The sequence below is a fragment of the Callospermophilus lateralis genome, chromosome 8 (genome assembly GCF_048772815.1).
Source record: "Callospermophilus lateralis isolate mCalLat2 chromosome 8, mCalLat2.hap1, whole genome shotgun sequence".
NCBI lineage: Eukaryota > Metazoa > Chordata > Mammalia > Rodentia > Sciuridae > Callospermophilus > Callospermophilus lateralis.
In genome coordinates, this window is record NC_135312.1 from 42490140 (window position 1) to 42515561 (window position 25422).

Below are 25422 nucleotides of genomic sequence, written 5' to 3' on the forward strand. Positions count from 1 at the left end.
CCTGCCTAAGATTCAAGGAAGAACACCTGACATTACTTACTTACTCCATTCTACCCACATTTGTCCTGAGTGCTCCTGGCTATGTGGTAATGGCTGGCACAAATGAAATGTTCAAAAGAATCTCAATTTTAGATACATGAAATATTAATATCAAAACCTTATCAATATTGACCTTCCCACCCCTGTCATTTATCGGAAGATTTCTGAGTGACATTTATTTTCCTTACTTTTTATTTAGCATTGATCTGAGGGAATGACAGCCTTACCTATAACTCCTTTCCCTCCACACACTCAGATTCAGGAAATGTGAGAAGACAAACCAGACAGACAACCTGGAGGGAATATAACTATATAACTCCTTTCCCTCCACACACTCAGATTCAGGAAATGTGAGAAGACAAACCAGACAGACAACCCGGAGGAAAGTGCTACATGACATTCGTCAGAGCAGCGCACCAAGGAACGTGCTTTTGGTTACAAAAACTACCTGCTGCATTCTTTTCCTGTCAAGGGAATGTCAATGCCAACTCCCTACTCTTCAATCCCTCCTCCTTTCCCCGGCCAATGTTCCAGGAATCCCCTGGGTGGTTGAGGATGCTGAGAGATGCCATCTGATCCATCTCACCTTTCCTCTCCTGGAAGTAAGGCCCATTTCCTCTACAGGGCTTCCCCCTTTTGTCAGAACAGGAAGTGAGAATCCCAACGTGGGTACTTAAAGTAGACCTTGAGTGGATACCTTCTGGAAAATTCCTGACCTTGGGCTGGGAAACCACCCCCCCCCACACACACACATTAGTTTTGAACTTGGTTGGTAATCACTTTGGAACTGCCTGCTGTTCACAGCTCCTAGTCTTCTTCTCTTTTAGCCCTACTCAGTTCTGGGCTCTAAATATGAAAGTTGGCAAGGTATTAAAAATGATTGCTGCTCAGATGCTTAAGAATTATGAAGGGAGGAAGCTGATGTTTAGATTAATTCCCTTCTCCCCGCTCCCACTCACACCATAGACCACATATTTTCCCCTCAGAAAGGAAAACATTCCTGACCTGTGCTTAAATGTTTATCAGGAGCTGTCTGGACTTGTGGAGTCTCTGAAGTCACATTCTTTATTAGTCACATCCTTCTTGGTGTGTGGTGTGACCCTCTGATCGGGCCATGAGGAATGCTTGGACCTTATGCAGAAACCAATTGGCTGGAAGTGTCAACTACCACCCAGGGATTTTCCCTGAGCTGAAATAAAAGCAGAAGCTGATGAAGACCTTGGCTTCCGGGTGGCAGGGGGATGCCTCTTAGTCTCTAATTCTGTGGGACCTTGAAGCCTGGATCCAGAGAGGGAAAAGTTTGGAAGTTCCAGGTCCTCAGCACAAAACAAGGGACTATGCAGAGTTTATCTCCTCCGAAAAGCTCCTTTTTGGGGGTTGTAATCAAATCACTTTGCCTTCCTGGTTCTTTGACATTGATAAATTAGTTCACTTGGGGTTTCTATGTAAGTAGTTTGCCTCCAACAGACTGTGGAAGGAGTGTAAAAGAATCTGTATGTCGAGCCAATGAGGTGACGCTGGTGTGTCAGAGAGTTAGGTGAGAGCATCAGAAAGGGCACTGGCTGGCAGCTGGGTGAGTGGGCTTTGACTTCAATTCTCACTATATTCACTTGGTTCTCAGTTATTTCATCATTAAAATGGGAAGATTGAAGCAGTGACCTAGAAGGTCCTTTTGGGGTCTGGAATCCTTTTGGATTCTTTGTCTTGGTATCTGAAGTGGAGGTAATAGGTGTAAGTTTCAGCCCAGGAGATATAAATTACAGACCTTCCTGAGAATAAGTCTGAGTTTGCAAAGAATGTTCTAGAATTTTCCTCTCCACATCAGTATGGGTCTCAAAATGAGGTCTGAGAGAAACTCTTCTGGTGTCCAGAAGAACTGTCATGTGTGAAGCTTCCTAGACTGACAGAACATAAGGGAAGTGGGCTGAGGAAGTTTAATGGTGAACTAAAACATCAGTCCAGAGTCATTCTAGACCCATGAGTCTATACTCTTAACTGTGTTTTTTTTTTTTTTTTAAACCAGGGATTGACCCCAGAGGCTCTTAACCACTGAGCCACATCCCCAGCCCTGTTTTGTGTTTTATTTAGAGACAGGGTCTCACTGAGTTGCTTAGCGCCTTGCTTTTGCTGAGGCTGGCTTTGAACTCTTGATCCTCCTGCCATAGCCTCTTGAGCCACTGGGATTACAAGCGTGCACCACTATGCTGGGCTACACTCTACTTTTTAATTAACCTGCTGGCAATTAAAAGGAGATAGAGCTGGGGCTGGGGCTTGGTGCTAGCACACTTGTCCGGCATGTGTGAGGCACTGGGTTCAATTCTCAGCACTGCATATGAATAAATAAAATAAAGGTCTATCAACAATTAAAAAAGTATTTTTAAAATAAAGGAGGTAGAGAAAATTCTTTCATATTTTTAGCAGCATTTATCACGTTATGTGGGGAATAGCAATGATGTAATGGGAATGTATTCTTTAAAAAAATGTTTTTGGTATTAAAAATATACAAAAGTACATGCTCATTGTAGTGATTCAAACAATATAAAAGTATGTAAAATGGCAGTAAATTGCCTATTTTGATTCCATGATAATCCTACCACTAATAACTTATATAACTGTATATGCACACATTTTTTTTCATTTTCTTTCTTTTAAAATGAAGAATGTTAAATATATTACCCTGCAAATTGCCTTTTCCCACTGAACAATAACTATATCATATGTTGATCTTATTAGATCAATGCATGATCTTATTAGGTCTATAAGAGTACAGACTCATGGGTCAATGCATGTAGGCCAAATTCATTTTTAATAGCTGCAAAATGTTCTATAACATGAAGAATGTTCTTCTGTAAGAACATTCAGGATGTTTCCATTTTTTTCTATATACAGACTATAATGAAATAAATATTCTTGCACACAAGTCCTTATGTTGTAGTGCTTCTGTTTCTGTGATAGGTTCCAAGAAGTGAGATTGCTGGGTCAAAGGGTATGAGAATGCTAGATGACTTTCACAAAGCTCGTTAGGAATTCATAGCTGTGGCAGTAGAGGCTGAGGGTTCTCATTTTCTCATACAGTTCCCAGCAGTGGGAGTTAGTCATTTTCCAAAATTAGGCCAAGCTGAAGGGGGACACATTGTCGATTACTGTTGTTCTAATTGCATTCTGGGACTATCTGTGAGGCTGAGCAACTCTTCACACGTTTATTGGCCATTTGAAGTTGCTCCTCTTTTTATTCATTGTTTATATTTTTTCCTCACTTTCCTATTGTGTTATTTGTCAATTTATATGAGCTCTGCTCATTACAGATATTTACTCTGTTTACCACACATTTTGCAAAATTTCTCCAGGCTAGCACTGTCTTTCAATTTTGCCATTTAGCATATAAGCTCCATGAGAGCAGTGAGGCTACTTGGTACATACACTGCTGTATCCCCAGCATCACGAACATGTCCAGCCAGGTCTAGTGTCACCTGCTTATAATCCCAGCAACTCAGGAGACTGAGGCAGCAGGACTGTGAGTTCAAACCCAGCCTTAGCAATTTAGCGAGGCCCTAAGCAATTCAGTGAGAACTTGTCTCTAAATAAAACAAAAAATGGCTGGAGATGTGGCTCAATGTTTAAGTGCCCTTGGGTTCAATCCCCGGTACCAAAAAAAAAAAGAACAGTGCCAAGCACATGGTGTGTTCTCAATAAAACAATTGCTTAATGAGTGGATGAATGAATGAGTATAAAAGCTTTAAAATTCAATGTAGCTTGGAGGGGAGGTAGCTCAGTGGCAGAGCTCTTACTTAGCATGCATGAGGCTCTGGGTTCAATCCCTAGCACTACACACACACACACACACACACACACACACACACAAATCAATGTAGCTAAGTGTGTCAATATTTTCCTTTATGATTTCTCAGTTATCAGAGTAACTCTCTTATTAGTTTTACTTTTTGTAATCCTAGCAACTCAGGAGATGGAGGCAGGAGGATTGCAAGTTGAGGGCCAGCCTGGGCAATTGAGCAACTTAGTGAAACCTTGTCTTGAAATTAAAAAAAAAAAAGAAAAGAGAAAAGGAAAAAGGCTGGGGATGTAGCCCAGTGACAATCCACCCCTGGATTAAATTCCCCTATACCAGTATAGACGATATATATATCTCCTCTGTACTATATATATACAATATTTTGTATATAATTTATGTTTATATACATATATACATACACACATATACACATATATATGCCTATATGTGTGTGTGTATATATATAAATATATAAATAAATACATGTAATAGTATATTCACCAGGAGGTGACCCAGCTGTAAGTTGAGAAGCACCTGTATATTCACATTCTTGTACAACTGATCTCCAGAAATCTTTTCATCTTGCAAAACTGAAACTCTAGACTCATTAAACAACTCTCACCCCTGCTTTCCCCATGCTGGCAATCACGCTTCTAGTGGCCCTGTTTTTATGAGGGGACTGAATTGAGGGAGATGGACAAACTGTGGCTGCTACAACTCTATTATAAACTGGACTTCCCCAGAGACTGGAGTGTGTCTTCTGTGCCCCACAGTGCCCGTGTGGCACCGGACTCACAGGAAACAGCCCCCATACCTAAGTGAGGAATGAGACATTTTTAATTCCTATGCCTTTGGCAGGTGATAGGATGGTTTCTTGTACTCACTGAAGTGATGGGTGGGTAACATAAAGGTTGCCATTGGTATACCTTCCAGGTCAGTGTGCCACAGGAGCTTCCAGATGGGAGAAGGCTGCCAGCTCTTGTTACCCAGCTAATGAAGGGCAGGAGAGGAACAGACTAGCTCAAATGGGTGCTGACGTTCAAGTACTTTATAGTTTGCTACATATAAACACGTTGTAGCAGACTTCCTTACTAATTGTTTGGTTCAGGCTAAGGTGATGAGGGTCCTGGGTTCTACTTGCTGTAGTGATTTGAAGGGAGGGGGCAGCCCAGATGTACACTGGGTGGTCTACTTAAAAGTAAACGTTTGATATGACGCACAGAATGCGGCTAATGAAACCAGCATGTGGAGAGTTGTTGTTCTCATAATTGGCAAAGTCAAAAGGAAGAAGGACTGCGTTCACACAGGGTTCATAGTCTCCAAGGTTTTCACATCCATTACTTCTTCTATAACCCTAATCCTGACCCTTTAATGCAGGCTCTGATGGCTCCATTTTACAGGTGAAGGAAGGGAAGGGAGGAGAGTTCAAGTGATGTGCTCCTGATCACTCTTAATCTATGCTCAGACTCTTCCAAGTTAGTGTTTTTGGCAATGTTGTTGCTGTAATTTGAAGAGTGTGCTGACATGAGCTGCTCAAATCCCATGGTGGAAGAAGGCAGGATGTAGAGTACAAATACACAAAACATAGAGGCTCAGGACTCGCTTGGGCTAGAACAGCCCTCATTTTCTCCACACAGTCCCTCAAGTCACTGCTACCGCTCTCCGTTTCTGCCTGCATCTGTGTCTCCATGTCTCTGGGTAGCTGCAGGAGGAGGGAAGAATGAAGCTGACAGTACCAGGGCACATTTGGGGGGCAGTCCCAGAAGCATCAGCCACTACTACTAATGATAAAGTCAATGACCAGACTGAGAGATCCCACTGAGTGCCCGGGACCAAGTTTGAAGTCTCCTATCAGTTAATACTGTCACCAACCCTTTGGGTAGAAAAATTAATCCCAATTTACAGAAAAGCTGAGGTTCAGAGAAGTCATTTCCCAAGATCATGCAATCACTGGGTTGGGGAGTGGTGATTTGAACCCCATACTCTCCTCAACATTAATCTGTGCAATATGTATGCTTTAAATAAACAGAAAACACCACCATACTTAGGTTAGAGGATGAATGAAAGTTTATAAGATATGGGAGAATCAAAGTATGCTATTTTCTAAGCATTTTCACAGCTTGTGTCCACAAAAGCTTGATGTTTTTTTTCGGGGGTGGGGTCGGGGTCGCCTAATTTGTAATGTGGGGCAATACTTCCCCATAGGTTCTTCTAAGAATTAAACAGGTGATATGTCTAGGCCTCAAGCCCGCTAGTCAAGTGCTTGTCATGGAGCTACGTCTCCAGGCCTTAAGTTATTTAAAAAAATCATCTCTTTCCACATATGAAAGTGAACCACTTTTTTTTTTTTTTTTCATGGCAAACTGTTAGCCATCATTCTGGTGAAGAAAACTGTTGAAGAGTGAAATGTCATTCCTTTGAGAACACTGTCTCGGCAGATCTCTGACATCTTTTGGATTGGACTTCTTCCCACTGAATTTTGGGAATGATGTATTTTGCTACAAAACTTTTTACCAACCTCCTCACCCACCACGACCTAATCGATCGCCTGGTTTTCAAAAGGGAAGGGTTGTAGTTCACTGACGTCTGGTGGGGTCTGTGGTCTCTAAACACTAAACTTCTAGTCACCCTTTCAATTCACCTTCAGCAACTCTGTCTGAAATGGAATACTAAAAAGAGGAACTATCCTCCAGCTAGGGAGATACCAGGTAGGCAGATACCACCCCAGTCCTCACCACCCCTGTTCTCTGTCTTGCCAAGTGACCTTTCCCTGGCCAACGAGAGTGGGCAGAAAATTGCATGGTAGGGGGTTTCTGAGAAACATTTTCTCACCAGATAGAATGGGATGCATGGCTGGCATTTCCCTTTTCACCATCCCTTTTTCTCTACTGAGGGCTTGATGATTGGACACACAGCATCCTTCTTGCAACCATGAAGTAGCAAGACAAAAATCGACATGCAAAAGATTGTAAAGCAAAAGGACAGAAAGAACCAGGTCCCTGAGGGCATTGCTGAGCAGTTAAACCCATACCAGTGGCTATCCACTCCTGAACTTCTGCTCTGCAAGCAAATAAACCCCCTTCGGGACAAACTACTGGAACCAGGTTTCCTTTATTTGTGCCAAACACATTCCTTATGAATAGACCAGCTACTGCTCTTTTTGGCCATCATTATTTTCTTCCCCTTTCCCAAATTCAATCATCTCCTTATATATACCGAGGAAACTATATAGAACAGCACCTTTACATCAGGTGCACACTTATATAGCTAAAAAGCATTTATGAACCAAAATATCATCATACAACTGATTCAGAAAATTGTCATGAAATATTCCTTCACTTCATTCTCCTAAGAATTTCTTGAGTCTGAGATAAATGTCATGCTTCCATGAGAAATCTACTATTTTCTGCTTTCTCTGGCAGTGTATGAAGTTAGGCCTTCCAGTTCTTATGATACACCCTGCTGGTTTTAAGCACTCAGTGGTCCCATTCTTATTCTGTAGAGCTGAAATATACTTGTGCACACGTGCCCATACACACAAAGAGCCCATCTCCCCAGAGGACTCAATTTTATTTGAGCTGATTGAAAACGTAATTTGTTCTTCACAGAGTTCTTATGCTCTTCAGTGACATAGGTTTTATTTTTAGAAAATGCAAGCGAAAGTGGTGATTTATCTGATTACCTATTCTAATTTATTTTGCATTTTTCTCAGGGAATGAAACGATACACTGGTTATTTATTTTAGTTTTGCAGAACTAACAGACCCAGGCAGTGTGTACTCGTTAGGAATTGGATCACCTGCAATTAGCCAGGCTGACCATGGGGAACTTGGGGAATAAATTTATCATGCTATATTAGAAAACTGCCATGGCCAAAAGGTGGATATAAGTTATTTTAATTGACTAAAACAACAGCTGTGGATTCTTTGGACATTTTTCTTTAAAACCACACACATGATTTAACAAAACAAGCATAAGCCTATGTATTTCTACACACTAGAATCAGAGTAATTAGAGGTTGTGGAAATGCAGAATATTAACCGTACAAGAAATCTAAAGGAAGATACAAGGTTAGGAATGGAAACGAAAATGCATAGATTAAGAGCTGTGAATGAGTGAATGAGTGAAGCATCTGTTATGTTCAACTGCTCTGACACCACGTTTAGCTTCCTGTGGGTTGAGGTGTGGGTATGTGTGTGTGCCTGTGCGTACACCAGTTTGCTATTCCAGCTACACTGGAACACAAGTAATCAGGAGCTCTGCATGGGCACTCAAACACACTCAGCCCTGGTCGCCTAATTTGTAATGTGGGGCAATCCTTCCCCATAGGTTCTTCTAAGAATTAAACAGGTGATATGTCTACGCATGTATGTGAAAATTCTTATAAACCACATTGTGCTGATGTATTCTCTCTCCTTCAAATATGAGAAAACTTCTACCCCCAAATCACATGCAGCTTCTCTATTTTGTAAATACATTCTCAGCACTGTTTACTGTAGGAACAGGGATACCTGTCTGCTTAAGGACCATTGTTGCTGAATGTGCTGGAAGTGAAAGCCCTTGAGAAAGAGAGAAGCAAGGCTTCCCCAGCCTCTTTGAGGACTGAAGGAGGGCTCCAAGCACGTGTGGGGTAAAGTGTTGAAAGAGATTCTTTGATGGTTTTAATAACTGAGCAGTGCACAGGCTCTCCCTGAGAGGTGGAGGGTAACAGTACCATTCACAAATAGATGACACAGTGGTCAACCATGGTCTTGGTGATATGCACAGAACTAGTAGTTAAAGAGATGCTGAGAATCATGGGTGTGGGGTAGTCCCCCTCTTTTCTGTGGGAGCTATGTTCCAAGATCTCCTGGGGGTGCTTGAAACTGGATAGTGCCAAACCCTATGTATATTCTATGTTTTTTCTTATACATACATAATTATGAAAAAGTTTAGATTATAATTTATAGCAAGAGATGACTGATACAAGAAGTATGACAATATTCTGTAATAAGAGCTATTTAAAGCTTATAAATTGTTTTACTTCTGGAATTTTCCACTTAGTATTTTGAAACTATAATTGACTGCAGGTTACTGAAATCTTGGAAAGCAAAACCAAGGATAAGAAGACTACTGTATACCATGTACTACAGTCAAATAGAATAGTAAAGACTTTTTCTCCCTTCCCTAAGAAACATCAAAGACAACTCCAAATTGCACTCAGTTTTCTTTTTTGATGCTGGGGATTGAACCCAGGGGGCTTAACCCCTGAGCCACATGCCCACCTCTTTTTTTATATTGTATTTAGAGACAGGGCCTCACTGAGTTGCTTAGGGCCTCGCTAAATTGCTGGGATTATAGGCGTGCACCATTGAGCCCAGCTTCACTCAATTTTTACTGTTCACATTTCACATACGTGGCTGCTGACATAACAGACCTTTCAAACTATCCTACTAGGGAGGCAGTTTTGTTTTTTTTTTGAACCTCAATCCAATTATGTACAAAGGAATATTCTTTCCATCTTCCTATTATTTTTAAATATTTGATTGGCCAAATTTGATTCTAACAAAAGAAAAGTATTCCAGCAAATAGGTATCTTTCTTTCTGCTTTTGCTGGAAGAATTCTACATGATTTAAGATAGAAACTGCCAGTGCCCGGCAAACTTACATGCAAACTAGATAACTTGGCAGGACTCTTGGATTTCTGACCAGTAGCTGCAATTTTATAAATAGGAACTGGGATGTAGATACAACCATCAACAGACTCTATTGAAGATAGTCACTCTCAAAACAAATCTGATCATAATTGAAGTAATTTCTGTTGTGTATTGGAAGTTTTGGTTTTAGCCTTTTGCTTTTATAGGAAAATGTGTTTAAATTGTTTTTTAAACTGGAATTACCAGTGTCAATACACTTCAAAAATTTTAAGAAACATTTGTATCTTTGAATGAGTAATTGTCATTTGCAACTTATTCTAAAGAGACACTTAGAGGAAAGAACTTTAGGTCTAAAGATGTGAGTAGAAAGTTTATTTATGTCAGAGAAAAACATGAGGAAATTATGGTTCACTTGAATTATGCAGAATTAGGAATAATACTTATAAAATCTATTTTCCTTTCATCAGGTGGGAACAATTAGTTATAAAAGTGAAATTATAGGGGCTGTGGCTGTGGCTCAGCGGTAGAGCACTCGCCTAGCATGTGCAAGATGTTGGGTTCAATCCTCAGCAACATAAAAATAAATAAAATAAAAGTTTTGTGTCCAACCGTAACTTAAAAAAAAAAAAAAAGTGAAATTATATTAGCTTACATTCCCAGGACACACAGAAGGCCCATGGCAGCTAAAATTAACTGAATATGGATATTTAAGTCTAGAATTGAAAATTCATCATGGTTTGTACAAAATGTGAAACATTTGACAATGAATTATGGATCCCTAACTGGAATATGGTATCCTCATCATCTCAATAGGTCACTGCACCTACTGAAAGTTTTGCTTTTACTCCTTTGCTAGGGAACTAGGTAGCGAGACATGAATTCAACTGTGAATTTTTTTTCTTAGCAGATATTGAGGTTATTAAACACAGCTGTAAGATTCCTTTGGAGCAATATTTCTCTTCTGAGTTCAATTTGGAGCAAACAAACCTAAGATTCACTCATCTCCATTCTAGAATGTCACTTTGGGCGAAGTAATAACTAATTCACTGACATCTAGCCAGAGTTACATTATTTATAAGCTCCTACAATCTGTAATCACATCATAATGTATTCATAGGCCACAACTGTGAAAGTACCTTTGTTCATTTTTTCTCTTTCAGTAGAAATCGCACAGAAAATATGCTTCCAGTGATTAAAAATAAAGGATTGAGAGCTGCATGTGTTATCCTTTGCTCCTGAGCCCTTCTCTTGGCCTGACTTACCCAGGAGCAACGACCTGTTCTGCCTTTTCACACTTCACAGATCATACACATGGACCACGGGATTCTAAGGAACCACTACCTTTTCATCAGATTAAATTTCCTTATGGACCCAGCACAGCTTTGCAAACAGCAGGCACTTGATGGGAATGAAGGGGAACTCTGAGAGTTTTCCACTGGTATTGAAATCCACGGTAACCTTGTTTCCTCAGCTAGCTGGGGGAAGGCTGGGGAGGGAAAGCAGCAGGGCCTCCTCCCATGAACCTTCCCTACGGCCACCCAGGAAATGCCCCGGGAGTCCTGTTTGCAGGAGTGTAGGCCAAAAAAGGTTTGTAATGGGCTAGCCCAAACAGGGATAGCATATGTGTTTTTAAGTTGAAGCAAGAGTCGACCCATGCATTATTCCCTGAAAACTTGCACTGTGCCCAGAACAACGTCGTATGTCTTGGGGCAGACCCAGGAAGCACAGTCCACACATGGGTTCTGCCTTCAACCTTAGGAAGTTCCCTAATGCTGGCTGTGGATCCCCTGGCCCTATCCAAACCCAGACATTCTTCATTGGCAGGTTCTACATTTGCAATTCTCCCACTTGCTAACACTTATTTGCAAACCCCATATCAGATCATTTGCAAGACATCCAGAGTGGCGAGAAATTCGAGTCACTCAAAGTGCAGTTGCCAGTTGAGGTGCCATTTTGCCTCCTGACTTCAGGTTTCACTGTAAACAGGTGTCCCTTTTGCAATCTATTTAGTGCCACTTATTTTGTGTGTATTTGCTTTCTATTGGCAATTTAACTGTTTAGAATGGCCTCCAAGTGCTGTGCTGAAGTGCTGTCTTGTGTCCCCAGGAACAAGAAGGCTGTGATGTGCCTTACAGAGAATGTGTCTGATAAGCCTCATCCAGGCATGTTATTGTGCTGCTGGCTGTGAGTTCAATGTTAATGAGAATCCTAACATATATTAAATGAGGTGTCTTTAAACAGAAACACACACGAAACAAAGTTATGTATGACAGGTTGATGAAATTGTGGTCAGAGGCCCCTGGGATTCTAACTGTATCACCCCAGGAGCCTTGGTTCAGTGTTTGTTAATTCAGCGCTCACAGAGACTTCCAGAATATAACTACCACAGATAACAAGAATGTACCATACTCGTGTTTCCTCCACTGCTATTTAACTGAAAGGGAAAGCAGACTAGACTAACTTTTATTGAAGGCCAGTGGTGGCCTAAACACTATGGTAAGCGTTTAAAAAAAGTTAACTTATATATCTCCCAAATCTGCCGGTGAGGCTGGTACCACTTTGATTTTACAGAGATGAGAAGACTGGTACACAGGGAGGTTAGGTAAATTTCCCAACCTGACACAGCCTGTGGCTGTGGTAGAACATCATACACACTGCCTGGGAAATACTCGGGAATGATAAAATTGAATGGAACATTGTTCTCAGTCTCAGAGGTTTGTTTGTTTGTTTTTGTACTGAGAATTTAACCCATGGGTGTTGCACCATTAAACCGCATCCCTAGCTTTTTAAATTTTGAGTCAGGGTCTCACTAAGTTGCTTTGAAGTTTGCTAAGTTGTTGAGGCTGGTCTTGAACTTGTGATCCTCCTGTGTCAGCCTCCCGAGTCACTGAGATTACAGGTGTGTGCCAATGCACACCTCTTCAGAGATTTTTGGCAGTAGAAAATAAGTGTGAGGGAGAATTTGAGAAAATGCCAATAAGAAAGGTCTCAGTTGAGTGGTAAGAGATTCTCCTTTAGGTTAAGGGACCTATAAGCTAAACAGAGCATCTTCATCGTATTAGGATTCCAGAAAGGTGACAGAGAAAGGTGGCCTCCTATCAGTGTGAAGGTTCCAAGGAGGCACATAATAAGTACACCTTTAACTGTTCATTTATTTACTCAAAAAGTATACATTAAATACCTCCCAGGCTCAGGGACTGTTTGACACTGGGGATTTAGTGGTGAACAACAGATAAAGACACTAGGCTCAAGGAATGTGTGCTCTGGAGAAATAACTGAAAGAATGGATCATGTGGCTTTAGGTAAATATTTTTTCTCAAAGTGCTGTGTTTTCTCAAAATTTAAAAATACCAACAATACTGATAGATGTAAACATACTTTTATTTTGCCTGATGTAAGTAAGATCTCTAAAATGGCCAAGGAGTTAAGAGGTAGCCAGACTAGAGCCAGGCATGGTGGTGCAAACTGGGAGGCTGAGGCAGGAGAACCACAAGTTTGAGACCAGCCTCAGCAACTTAGTGAGGCCCTAGGCAATTTAGCAAAACCCTGTCTCAAAATAAAAAAAACTAAAAAGAACTGGGGATGTGGCTCAGTGGTTAAGTGCCCTGGATTCAATCACCAGTACCTTAAAAAAAAAAAAAAAAAAAAAAGTAGCCAGATCATCTCACTGCCTGCCTGACACGAAGCCATCCTATGTTCCAGGGCATCCACTTTGGGTGGTGGATACTTCATATTCTTTTTTCCCTTTTTATTGAGTGCATCATAATTATACACAACAGTGGGATTCACCATTACATTTGTACATGCAGACAAGGTAACAGTACAACTTGGTCCATTTCATCCCTGTTTACCTTTTTCCTCCCCACTTCCCTCCCTTTGGTCCCCTTCCTCTATTTTACTGATCTCCCTTCTATTTCCATGAGCTATCCCTTCTTTTTTTTAGTCCTTTTTTTATCTCTTTTTCACATGAGAAAATATATGACCTCTGACTTTGGCTTATTTCACTCAACATGGTGTTCTCCAGTTTCATCCATTTACCAGCAAATGACATATTTTTTCAGTCTGCTTTATGGCTGAATAAAACTTCATTAGGAGCTGGGCATAGTGACATAAACCTGTAATCCCAGCAGCTCAGGAGGCAGAGGCAGAGGATTGCTAGTTCAAAGCCAGCCTCAGCAGCTTAGCAAACCACTAAGCAACTCAGTGAGATCTTGTCTCTAAATAAATACAAAATAGGCCTGGGGATATGGCTCAGTGCCTGAGCACCCCCTGAGTTCAATTCCAGGTTCCCTCCAAAAAAAAAAACAAAAAACAAAAAAAAAAAACCTTCATTCTTTATATATACCACATTTTCTTTATCCATTCATCCACTGAAAAACACTTAGATTGGTTCTATAATTTGGCTATTATAAATTGTGCTGGCACACACAGGGATATGCATGTATTATATTATCATAGTATTCTGTCTTAAATTATATTTGTTTGTTTGTTTTTGGTACAGGGGATTGAAGCCAGGGGTGCTTAACTACTGAGCCATATCCCCAGCCCTTTTTATTTTTTTAGTTTTTATTTGAAGCAGGGTTTTGCTAAGTTGCTTAGGGCCTCGCTAAATTGCTGAGATTGTCTTTGAACTTGTGATCCTCCTGCCTCAGCCTCCAGAGTTGCTGGGATGCAGCACTATGCCTGGCCATAGCTGGGTCATATGATGGTTCCATTCCTGGTTTTTTGAGGAACTTCCATACTGATTTCTGTAGTGGTTGTACTTCTTTGCAACACAACAGTATAAAAGTGTTCCTTTCCGCACACATTCTCACCAGTGTTTATTGTTATTTGTATTCTTGATGGATGCCATTCTGACTGGAATGAGTTGAAATCTCTATATAGTTTTGATTTACATTTTCCTAATTGCTAAAGATAGAGAACAGTTTTTCATATATTTGTTGGCCATTTGTACTTCTGAACAGTATCTGTTTAGTTCACTTGCCCTTTTACTGACTTGGTTATTTGTTTTGTATTGTTTGTTTTGGTGGTAAGATTTTTGAGTTCTTTATATATTCTGGATATTCATCCTTTGTCAAAATATTAGCTAGCAAAGATTTTCTCCCATTCTGCAGGCTCTATTTTCACACTGTTTCCTTTGCTGTGCTGAAGCTTTTTAATTTGATGCTGTCACACTTATTAATTCTTGGCATTATTTCCTGAGCTTTAGGTGAACTCAATATTCTGAAAAGTCTTCCTGCTGCAAAGTACTAGATGTTGAATAAACTGGGCAAACACTGCCCCATCATTATTAGAAAAGTCCCTAGGGAATGTGACACCCCCGGAGTCCCTGGAATTTTTTTTAAACAGTAGTTCTGTACCTGGGTAAGACATTAAATCATCAGGAAAGTGCCAGAAATCCTGCTGCCTAGGTCACATCCAGTTTGATTAAATCAGAATGCTGAGTGGAAGTGGGCATTAGCATTTTGTAAAACTCCCCTGGTGATTCTGATGTACAGCCAAGGTGGAGAAACACTGCAGTAAAGGGTGATGGAGTGCCTCGTGAGTGGAGAGTTGTTAGTCCCAATGTTCTGCCAATTTCACTCAAACTTGCTGATGCTGGTAGATCTGAAAATTAATTCGTTTTCTTGAACCTGCTCTCTGGCCCTCATTTCTTTTACTCTCCATCCAATACTGAGAGGTGAACATTATCATCTCTCAGATGCAAAATGCCAACCTAAGTGGGTACCTCCTGAGTCTAAATTTGCCCATTATAGTTAAGTGTTTTGATTTTTAAAATGAGTTCCTGCTAAGCTGAGGCTACACATGTAAGCCAAAGAACAGACACATGGATTGCAGCAAAGAAATTACTATTTCCATCAATAAGACTCCACCAGCCAAAGATAATACTTAACATGTCCCTACCGGGTACTAATTATATTCTTCTTTCTCCAAACTATGATTTTGATTCACATTTCTCTTTGGAGCCAATACTTTGTTTTAAATGTACTAACCAACCAAAAATGATTGATCATTTCCAATGTACAAAATACTGATAGAATATGCAAGCTAGAGATAGGACAATAATTACTGAATGTAAGTGACCTCTGTATCTGAACACCTCTAAAAGGTACTATTAGAAAATAGCATATGTGACATTAAGCCTGGAGATGGAAATATTTTATGCTGCAAAGCAAAACACACTGTCTGTTTGGCATCCTGGATAGATCCCAATAGACTGTGCTGTGCCCTGGGATCTCCCAGGAGACAGGGTAGAACTTCTTGTCCTAGAATCCTTGCAGAGCAAGGTGGAGGGTTCCAGGAATTTATTTATAATAACATTACCTGCAATTGTTTTGCATAGACCTAAACACAGGCTTTGGCTCCAACCAGGAGACACATGGGGCAATACTGTGTTTGGATTGGTTGAAGTAAGACATAAACACATCAAAGTAAAGGTATTTATAAACTAACTCATACTTGGTTTTATAGTGCTAATTATAAAAATGGAAATGAAGCAGAGTTTAATGAGACCTTTCTACATACTGGGTCCCAATGTTGTTCATGAATTATCATGCTTTTCAACAACTCTAAGCAGCGGACATTATTATTATACCAGCTTTGCAGATAAGAAAACTATAGTTAAGGTCATACAAATAGTTAAGTGGCAGAATGGAGATCTGACCCAGGTGATCTGTCTTCGACTGTACATCTGGAACAACTGTGCTCTATTTCCTCACATATAGCAGCTAAGTCTTGGTAGCTGGTGGACCCAACACACCACAAAAGTGAAGGCAGTTGGTAGGGATGGGCTGGGATCAGCCTTGGCGAACCATCCAGCCCAAGGTCACCATGGGATAGACATCCTTTAGGCTTGTCCTGAGTGGGGCAATAGGTTTGGGCTGATGTGTGGAGTGGATCAAACTAAGATAGGTGAAAAAACTTCATCCTAATATAGTGTCAAGAAAAGGGACAGCCACCTTTCCTGGATGACATGGACTGAGTTGGCTGCCTTTCAGAGGGAGCACGTCAAGTTTTTGTTTATTTGTGCTCTGATGGGGACATGTCAGGTGCAGCTCATGAGTCTGAGGACAGAGTGAGGGTTTGCATTGAGCAGAACTTGCCATTTATACAGCTGCTGGTTCAGCTCTGTACCTAACAAAGGTTAGGGGGTGGAGAAAGAACACCAGATTTCTTTGAGCTCAGCCAGATCAGAAAAAGCGGCAGCATGCAATGATAGGTCAGGCAGGATGGGCAAAGAGAAAGAGGCCTCAGATGAGAACGCATCAGGAGGCAGGAGTGAAGGAGGGGGCGGTTAACTTTACTCATCATGACTGGTTCTGGAAAGGCCTGTCCTGCCCTGCCAGTTATCTCCTAGTGAACCAAAGGCTCTGTGGTGCAGAAAGAGCCAAGTCAGATCAACTTTTCCCTCCTGCTCTGAGCCTCTGATCTGAGGTACACCTGGGCAGACAGGACCTGAAGCCCTGGCCTGTCAAATATTTGGCAGCGTCTTGATCTCTGCCCCAGCTGCCCTCTCCAGCTGGGCTGAGCATCTCTAATAAGCAGGCACACTGCATGGATCCCTCGTGTCTAACTCAGAGCAGTGGTGCTGTGTGTGCATTTCATTCTCCATCAAAAGCTGGATGGCTTCCTGAGGTGGGTCCTTTGGAAGCCAAGGTTGCTATGTAATTGCTGAAGCAGACATTGAAATTCACTTTTGGATCCCTGAGCAGAAAGTTCTGAAAGCTCCCATGGAGAAGGAACGGGCATTGCATCCTGCAGGCTCAGGCTACCCTGACAGAATCCTGAAGCCTCATTTTTGTGTGGTCTCTTTCAAAACCTTCTGCAAGTTTCAGGAGATCTATTTCTTGATAATTCTCTCTTCCTTGCTTGGGGGTCAAGCCAGAAGAGAACAGAGCAGATGTCAGATCTAAAGCTTTCCCAGTCCTGCCACTTGACCACCGGCCTGCTAATCTAAGGTGATGCAAATGAAATGCCTTTGAACTTTTACTCAGGGGAAAAGACAAGACCCTGTCAAGTCCCTTCTTCAAGCAAAATGCCATGAAAGGACAGGGTGATTGCAGTCAGCTGCATCTCTGCCTGTTAGGCCATTAAAGTGCTCTTCTTTTCCCCTCCCAGAAAGTCAAGATGTATTATCCTTAACTGAGTTCTCAGATCCCTACATGGATTTTTCTTCTGCAAGTTTTCACGTGGCCAACAACAACAACAACAAAAATGAGGGTGTTTCAATTACTAAAAATTCAAATTCCTTCAAGAGAGAAGCCCTACCATGGTCTAAACCTTACCATGTGTACTACACCTTAGTAAACATTAAAGCTGGGAAAGCAAGTCTTCTTTGAACCTGTTGGCCTGACCTAGAGCAGTGCTGGGATCAGAGGTCAAGGTCAATACTCAGGGTTAAAACCTTGGTGAAAGTGAATACTTCCCACATGTGGACAGCTAGCGATTTCTCTCCTCCACAGCTAAGAGCTAATGGAAAGGCCCCGCAAACGATCAAAGAGCACACAGAAGTATTAGGCTCCAAGAGGAGCCTAATACTTATTATCTGCCCCAGCACACTGATTATCAGCCCCAGCACACTGATCCTTTATGTGCTTCCTGATTGCAATTGTGGAGGTGGGCACCAGTTTCCAGTACGGCCCCAGAAGGCCTGATGTTAGACTGTATGAAGAAGGGACCTGTATGAAGAAGTCAGACCACATCTACCACCTTCATGGGACACATTCATTCATTTAAGAAATACTGTCCTCCACTGAATGTAGCACGACAATTATTATAAGGTGTACCAAATGTGTACACAAAGTCAATTAAACTGACTTAAATTTTGTTCTTGTACAGGGTTTCTATTTTATGTTCAGTGCAACAGCTTTTTTTAGACCTATTTAGACATGAAGGTATCATATCGTCCTTGTCAATTCCTGAGAAAAAAAGTGCAAAATAAATTCATAAAGTTTTTCCATATCTAAGGGTTTGACTTTGGAATTACTTTTTTTTTTTTTTTTTGTATCAGGAATTGAACCCAAGGGTGCTTAACCACTGAGCCATGTCCCCCCAGCCCTCCTTATATTTTTTATGTTGAGACAGGATCTTGCTAAGTTGCTTAGGGTCTTGTTAAGTTGCTGAGTCTGGCTTTGAACTTGTGATTTTCCTACCTCAGTCACCCAAGTTGCTGGGATTATAGGTGTGTATCACCACACCTGGCTGAATTACTTTTTTTTTAAAAAAAATTTATTTTGAAGTGATTTCAGATTCATAGAAGAGAAAAACATGACAGAGAGACTCTACTGGTCTCTGTAACACACAGAACAGCAAGGCTGTCAAAAAAACTGAGATTCAAGTCCCAGAAGTGTATATATTGACTGTGTGATGACTGACTTGTAGTTTCCATCTCTGGACAATGGGATACATTCCTCTTACCTTCCAGGGTTGTTGTGCATAGCAAGTACAGGACCATCTATCAGAGCTCTCGGCAAACTCTAAAGCACTGTAAAGCACTATGTCAGCTATCATTGTCACTGCAAGGCAGACAATGCAGACAGAGTCCTTGCCCCTGAGGAGTTCACAGTCCCATCATATTGACACTTTACAGGCATCTGTTGCCCTATAGTTCGAACAGTGGCTTTCCTATCTGTTATGTGATTTGACCTTGGCAATGATCTTTTGCGGGCAGACTATATTCCCCTTCATTTATTACATTTTCCTGAAGTTGTGAGCAGTGTTTTTTTCGTAGTGGTCAAGTCTTCTTTGAACCTGTTGGCTTGCCCTTGGCCTTCTCAGCACTTACCATGGGTAACTTCATCTTCTTTAAATGGGGCTTTGTCAACACTGGGTTACTAGGTCTGTTTTACCTGGTCTGAACCTTCTTATTTTTCAGAAGCAAAACTTCTCTGCAGCCTTGGCCTGCTTTGGGGAACAGGGTTCCCTCCCTGGGTTTCCTGGATATTCCCGGGTAACCCTCTGTGCCTGGTGGGGACATTGAAGGGAAGGGGCTGTTAGCTCCAGCTGTTTCTAATTAACCTCGCCCTGCCTTCCTTAATAGAATGGAAAAGGCAGTTCAACAAATTATGCTTGTTCAAAGGATACATTATTTGTCATTAATCTAACTTTGGGGATAAAACAGAGTTCTGCTCTTTAATATATCAATTTTAAGTAAAATATAAACAGTCCCCCCCGCCCACTTTATCAACTCTGCTTTCTGCTCATGATAACCCCACATTCTCTCCAAGGCCTGGGGGTGGAGTGTGGAGAGGGTGGCCTTGCTTGACCTGGAAAATCCATGTAGAACCTGCTTAGGAAGATTTTCATGGACATTTCTAGTGTCCTCCACCCATACACAGTACAAGGAAATCTTTGATAAAATAAACAGGCTCATTAATTTACGTACACTTAAGTCTCCTTCCCTTTCAAAGCTTTCTAACGGTGACATTCCTGAATTACAAAAGAAAATTGCATTCATATATACCCTGGCTTAATAGTTTTTTTTTTTTTTTTAAAGAAAACAATAACTCAGGTTTCCCTTTTTACCAGTTATGAAGAACAAAAATGTTGTTTGTTCTATAGTTAAAAGCACAGCTGAGGTCAGATGTGTGGGGTAGCTGAGGGGGAAGGAAGCGCCCCGATCTTATCCGATCTTATCCGCTGGGAGGAGGAATCTAGAGTGAGAGAGGCCGGCTGGCCTTGGACATCACCCAAGGGTGTTTTGTCATTGAACTATCCAAAAGAGAGCCTTATAAGGCAGTTTCTTCTAGAAGGCAAGGCTGCAGTGGACCCTGAGGGCAGGCTCTAGGGACAGGAGGGGAATCACAGTTAAGGATGTCAGAAAATGCTCGGCTTTGTCACCCTGTACAGTGCAGAAGACTCCAAGTTTAAAAATCCTCCTGCTTCCCCGCCCCTCCCCCACAGGTTATTTCTCAGCTCTTCTGCTAAGATTCTGCTGACTCCCACATGACCCTGTTAAAGTATTTGACAGTTTTTACTAAAAAGTTCTTCCTGGTGTATAATTCAAATGTGCTTTGGGGTCTATTTAATTCCAGACTTTAAAATTCTGGTTCCCTGAAGAATGGTAATTCAATAACTAATTTCTAAACAACGAAGGAACATTCATTCATTCTTTGGACTACTTTTCTCTAAAAGGATCTGGTCCTTTAAGACCCTGCTCAAGGCTGCCCATTTTCTTCTTTTCGAAAGCTTCTTCGGGTTCTCAAATCTTCCCTACAATGTGGAGATTAAAACTGGGTAACATGTTGACAGCAGCACAATTCACAAGAGCCAGACTATGGAACCAGCCTAGGTGCCCACCAATGATAAAGAAAATGTGGTATAGATATACAATGGAGTTTTATTTAGCCATAAATAAAAATGAAATTATAGCATTTGCAGGAAAATGGATGGAAGTAGAGACCATCACGTGAAGCAAAATATGTCAAACTCAGAAGGTCAAGGGTCGTCTGTTTCATCTTACATGTGGAAACTAGAGAGGAAAAAGGAAAACAAAAGTGGGAGTGGATCTCATGAAAATCAAAGGGAGATCGGTACAGGGAAAGGGACCAAGTGGTGGGAAGCAGGGAGGGAGGGGGAAATGCTGGGGGTGATATTGACCAATTTATATTGTTACATCGAGTGCATGTACGAATATGTAACAACAAATCCCATCAGTGCCTGCAACTACAATGCATCAGTAAGAAAATGTGGGGAAAAAATCTGGGTAAAGTGATAATAAGGAACAGGTGAGTCATTGACCATTCTAGAAGTTTCTATGCTCAAGATGGGCAAGTGAGGTCAGAAAGTTTCAAAAACATTTTACTGTGCTGGGGCAGACTCTTAGGAATATGTCCCCCCTTTTTGATCTGAATAGTGGGGGGTTAGAGGGGGGAAAGAATCTATCTCCTGAAATGAACAAGGACCTGAACTTGCCATGCGTCTGAGACCTGAGAAACACGGAAGGTCTTGTCAAGAAGGAAACTAGACCTCTCTACTGGGTTACGGTGACAGCTCCGGGTGGGAATCTCTGCCGTCTTGGCCCTTCCCGATCCCTTAAGGGTGGACAAGAGGTTTCCTAAAAGCACAAATCCAATTATATCACTTGGTGGCTCCCACTGCTCTGGTGCTGGCGTTTCCATACCCTAGTGGCTGGAAGGTCCACCCTCACTGGCTCTGTGCAGTGTTCTGCTGCCACCTCTGCCCTCCTGCTGCGAGGCGGCTCTGGGGAACCACAGGCTGTTCCTTCTGCTTACAATGCTCTGCTTACCTCCCATCTTTTAAAAAACCTTTATTTTTAACTGACAAGTAAAACTGTATGTATTTATGGTATACAACATGACGTTTTGATGTGTGTGTGCACTGTGGAGTGGCTGAAGCAGGCTATGTAGCATACCAGTTCCCTCTCATAACACTGTTTTTTTTTTTTTTTTTTTTTGTGTGTGTGTGTGTGTGGTGAGAACATTTAGCATCAACTGTCTTAGCAATTTTCGAGATTCAGTATATTATTAATTATAGTCACCATGATGTGCCACAGATCTCTTGGACTTTTTCTCCTAATTGAAATTTGGTGTCCTTTGACCAACATCTCCCCAACCCCAACTCAGCTTCTGATAACTACCATTTCACTATCTCCTATGATTTGGACTTTTTTAGGTTTCAGATATAGTGAGATCATGTGGCATCTGTTTTTCTGTGTCAGACTTATTTCACTTACGTCTTCCAGGTTCATCCATGTCATTACAAATGATAGGACTTCCTTCTTTTTAAAGGATGAATAGTAGTCTATTGTGTATATGTGCCACATTTTCTTTTCCTCTTTCTTAGAACTCCAGAGTAGCACCACTTCTCCAGCCAATTCGTTCTGTCCCTGCCTCAGTCTGGACATCACTCTTCCTTGAAGTCATTCCTGGCTCTTCCTCCACAACTTTGGATCCCCTCTTCTGGGCCCCCTGACTGTTTTCATGGTGGGATTGAGTTTAGCTCTGACTTGACGTCCCCAAGATAAAACAGACCATAAACAATTTAATTTTGGAACTCCACATGGTAAGGTACTTCTTAAGAAGACTCTTTTGTTTAATCAACAAATATTTACAAAATGCCTAACTATTAGCCAGCTGTTGTATGTGTAAGGAATTATAAGATAGAGTCCCTCTTTTGTGATGCTCACAGTCCAGTGGGGAAAAGAGACAGTCAGGGAGCCCTTTGGAGAGTGGGGAAGGTCTATACCAGAGGGGCTTGTTCTCCTCTAAGGTCCGTGGTCTTGCTGGTCCCTTTCTGAAGTCCTCACCCATGTTCTTGGCATTTTGGCACAGCTCTGCCAACCTCAATGAACTGCTTTTTCATCTTGAGCCTCTCCCCAACTTCCCTGTTTTAAATTCTTTCACAGCATCTTCAATCATGGGAAAATATCTGTCTACTTGTTTCTGTCTAAAACTTTGTCTATTTTATTCAAGGCTGCTGACTCTGAGACTAGAAGAGTGCTGGCCCATTCACATGTTCATTCATTCATTCACCTGATGTGTGTGTACTACATGCCAGGCACTTATCCCCATGGGGATAAGAGGGAACAAAACTCTCTTCCCTCTTGGAGCTTACTTTCTGGTTGAATAATGACAATATCCATCAAGTGCTTTCTATGGATAATCTTTGTGCCATTTAATCCTCACACCAACCCTAATTAGGTATGTGCTCATCCCCATTTTACAAGTGCAGAAACTCCTGGGCAAAGTAACTTGCTCAAGGCTATCCTTTGTAAGTGGTAGCTTAAGCTCCACACCCAGGGAGTCTGGTCCTGCTGAACACCGCTAGGAGAACAAGAACATCATGGTGGGGCAGGGGAGAGTCAGGGTGCTTAATAGAGAAAGTGGAAAGGTCCTTGAAGGGCAGATAAGAGTTCAAAGGGTGAAAAAATAAGCCAGGGAGAGTGATTATGTATTCCAGGCAAAAGAACAATATCTAAAACAGATCAGCAGAAACCATGTGCTGTGGCTAGAGCATCAAGGACTTTGGAGAGAAGAGGCCAAAACAGCAGACCGAGTCACACCATGCAGAGCCTCCTGACCCTCCCTGCCGGGCAGTCTGAACTTGGTCTTAAATGCACTGAGAAGGAAGAATCTTAAGAGTGACTGATTCCTCTGAGGGAGAAGAGGGAACAGTATCCAGCAGGATCACAGTGACCAAAATAGGATTGCCAAGGACCTGACTTAAAGGATCACCAATAAAAGGGGTAACTAGGAATTGGAATAGAGGAATACCAGGTTCTCTTCCAACAGCAAGATTTCATTATACACCTCTGCTTGTCTTTATTAACTTCTTTTTATTAAATGGAACTGTCAAGTTCCACTTTCCAATTACCCAGGATTGCAGGAGCCTCAAAAAGATGTGATGTCACTAAATCCATGATGACAGTTCTCAGATTTGGGATTATTAGCTCATAATCTGTCAGATTTTCAAGCAGATGGCTTTGACTTCTTTTGCAGAGGACCAGAAAAAAGCTGAACAAGATCTCTCCAAGAGGGTGAGTGAAGTGGTCTCAGTAAAGATTGGGAGTGGCTCCAGGGTTTCAGGAAAAGTGCTCTGGGAGTTTGCAACTTGTATTCAACTTGTACTCGTACTTTCTATTTAATCATCATCATCATCATCATCATCAATATTATTCTTGGCAGTGCTGGGGATTGAAACCAGGGCCTGTGCTAGGCAAGTGTTCTACCATTGAGCTACACCCCTAGCCTTTATGAGACCTTTTATTTATCTATTTATTTATTTATTTTTGATCAACAAGATGAGATTTGTTCTGTGCACCACAGCACATAGCATGATATGGACTGTAGCTAGCTGCTCATTAAATAAGAACAAAAGAACAGAGTGCAGACTGAACCAGATCATTGAGGCTAAGTTCCACAATGCCTCTTCACCTTCAGGACTCAAGCTTTACTCAAGTTTCTTTTGAGGACAGAAATGACTAGAGAAAGCTAGAAGATGCATTTCCTATTCTTTGGTACAAAAATAAAGGGTACTCAGTCCCATTTGTTTCTATAATTGACAAAACACATGCATGAGTCAGGAGAAATAATACATCAGGAGACTTGGTTTTCACCCTTTCCATCTCTGCTGGGAAAAGGGCTCTGATGGACCTTGTATTGTCTTCTGTTTTCTCTGGGCATTTTCCCTCTCAGGAATCAGACCTGGTACCTCTTAGTTGAGGTTGAGAAGAAAGGCTAGCTTATGTCAAGATTTATAGTTTTAGATGCTATTTCTCTTAACATTTTCCCAAACATAAGGAAAAGTCAGGTTTGTACCTTCAAGGAGTTTGCAGTCTAGAGAAGTACCAAGGAATGGAGTGTCCAGAGTAATGAGGAAGACTGGTTCTGCTTGACCCTTAGTCTCAATATTTTACCATATACTGTGTGACTATTGAGAGAAGTAAGTAACAGGAGAAAAAGGATAAAACTAGCTACAAACTAGAAAATCACATTTGAAGAATCACCAGGCCAATCTTCATCTCTAAAGAAAGTATCAGTCATTTTGAAAGACTCTGGGGAGGAAATTTCCCTGGGAATGTTTATAGAAAATCTCAATATTTGAAATGAATTCTTCAATGGTGTACATTTTTATTTTCATGATGTAAATGACAAATGAGATCCAAAGAAAGAATGGCTGTTTCAGTGAGAAACATATATAGATTATTATAGGCTGTGATTTCTAAGCTTAAGGTGATAATACTATAAATAGTTAACAATGAGTTACAGATTAAGACTTTGGACAGTAAACTTGAAATTAATGATATACAACCTATTAGTATATGGACTTCTGGAAAAATCTCTAAGGAAAGAAATATTATTCGGAAATTTTGGAGAAAGTATGAACTGCATTAAAGAAGCAACTGGCTTCTGAGATCTTGGTAGAATAGTCTCCCCTCCCTTTTCTACCTTGGCTGGGACCAGGAGAGGAGCTGCCAACCATTGGACTTCTAACTTTC

General features: G+C 41.3%; 1 protein-coding gene across 1 annotated transcript in view; it reads right to left on the reverse strand.

Moving 5' to 3' along the window:
• Positions 1-25422, reverse strand: part of Igfbp7 (insulin like growth factor binding protein 7) — a 67070-nt gene that overhangs the window by 40279 nt on the left and 1369 nt on the right. The window lies entirely within an intron of this gene.